A 2,492-nucleotide genomic window follows, 5' to 3' on the forward strand; every position below is an offset into this window, starting at 1 on the left:
AAGTCTACAAGCACTCAATTTTCTCAAGATCTCCAAGGCCACTCATTTGAAATATTCTTAAACTGCTTACAGGCTCTCACGTTCAAGTGATCATCAAGGATAAATTAGGGCGTCTCACAACTTCTAATTTTTTTTTAATCACATCTGAGAGTTGTTGAATCAGTTGAATCTAAGGATTCATTTACTTCTAAATTTGTTATATTTTTTATTAATGGCACTCATAGTTTCAATTTAGGCAAATGATAACTCCTAAATTGAAGTGGGTTTGTACAAGCCACTGTAAAACCACAATCTTCTAGTGGATTTCTTATTAAGTGGAAGAAAGAAAGATATACAAGGATTTAACCTTCGAACTTCCATAAAAATCTATCGTGTTGCTTATTTTATCGTATTTATTATTATTCAGTTTATATTGTTAAAATCTTAGTATAATCATTGATTATACCATTATCTAGATCCAGCTGGGCCTTTTTGCCCTTTTAAAATCACTCTTAAGTGGTCCAGTTGTATCTGTCTGATCGAGAAAATAACTTTTACAGTTAACCACTATTGAGTTGGGATCGAGAACCATCTCAAGCTCAAATATTCTTAAAAGATTTTAAAAATTTATTCACCCTCTCTAAACTTGATCCTAACAAATGATGTCAGAGTTAGTATTATTGACTTCATTTAACAAGATTCTTATATTCTTAATATAAGATCACAATGACTGTATATTTGTACGTAGTCACATCTTTCTGCTCAGGATGATGACTTATGGTACGTGATCACCGAAGGTCCCATGAATATCCTCAAAGCCATATTGTTGTTGCAATTACTGAAGGTGGTGCTTAGATGGCGGATAAGAACCGATCTGAGTGGACCAATGAGGACAAGAATAAGGCCAATCTAGATAAATTTTCGACAAAAAACTAGACAATAACATATTTTAGCAAGATCAAAATGTGCTCAACATCTAAGGAGACTTGGGAGAATTTTAAGAAAAGAATGACCATACCGAAGAAAACAAATTCAGGTAATGCATAAGTTTGACAGTGCCAAGATGAAACAATGAGATTGAGAACCATCTCAAGCTCAAATATTCTTAAAAGATTTTAAGAATTTATTCACCCCTCTAAACCTGATCCTAACAAATGATATCAAAGTGAGTATTATTGACCTTGATATAAACATATTCAAATGGCTTCATTGAACAAGATTCTTATATTCTTAATATAAGATCACGATGACTATAAATTTTTACGTAGTCACATCTTTCTGCTCAGGATGATGACTTATGAGACGTGATCATTGAATGTCCCATGAATATCCTTAAAGCCAATATTGTTTTTGCAATTACTGAAGGTGGTGCTTAGATGGTGGAAAATAACCGATCTGAGTGGACCAATGAGGACAAGAATAAGGCCAATCGAGATAATGTGGCCGATTAAATTTTTGACAAGACACTAGACTAGAACATATTTTAGCAAAATCAAGATGTGATCAACATCTAAGGAGACTTGGGAGAATTTTACTCAGTTATGAGAAGAGAATAACCAGACCAAAGAAAACAAATTCATTAGGGTCATGCATAAGTTTGACAGTGCCAAGATGAAAGAATGGGAAACCCTAAATGACTTTGATGATGGTTTTGTAGTATTTTTATTTAACTTTCCGCTTTGGGAAAAGAATATACTAATTTGCTTTGAACTTGATCCAAGTTTGGCCATGAGAATGAGACATAAAGACAATGTCCATGAACGAATCAAAAGAACGTAAAAATCTTGTGCAGCATGATCCTTTTGAATAATTTGAAGGTCTATGAGTTTTATCTGGACATCCGGATAAAAGAAAAACCATATAAATCCTAACCAACCAAAGCTCTAGCCGCAGTTGTTGTTGCCTCGCCGATCACAGAGGAGGCTCCATGAAAGAAATTTGCAGAAAATCTTAAAAATGAAGCTATGTCATTTTTTGTCATAAAGTTCGGTAAATTTATGCGCAGAAATCAATCTAATTTTTTTAAATTATATTAAAAAAAGAACCAATCAGAAGATGATCAAGCCTTTTTTAATTTTACTAAGAAGGGCATTCTATTGCAGATCAGAAAGATGACAAGAAGTCATTCAAGAATAAAAGTGACCAGAAAATGGTTGTTGGTGAGGAAAGTAAAAGAAAAGAAGACAAGTAGTCATTCAAGAAGAAAAGTGACCAGAAAACCGATAAAGAAAAAGCAATCCCCACCTTCTCTGTAACCCTCCATTAGACCGGAGGAAATAGCAGCTGTCTTTCCCTCTCAAGCGGACAACTGCTGCTTACATGTCCGATTCGGTAGGCTGCAACTGCGAGTGGTTGTTGGTTAGGAAAGTAAAAAAAATGTTCTGACACAGATTCAGAAACATCCAGTTCAAAAACCTCATCAAGTGAATGTAGTGACCAAAGTTACATTTTATGTAATTAAATGCTAAAACATGAATAAAAAGTCATTAATTAATCAAAATGAAGTAACTAAG

This window comes from Primulina tabacum, chromosome 9, assembly GCF_025594145.1.
Source record: "Primulina tabacum isolate GXHZ01 chromosome 9, ASM2559414v2, whole genome shotgun sequence".
NCBI classification, from domain to species: Eukaryota; Viridiplantae; Streptophyta; class Magnoliopsida; order Lamiales; family Gesneriaceae; genus Primulina; species Primulina tabacum.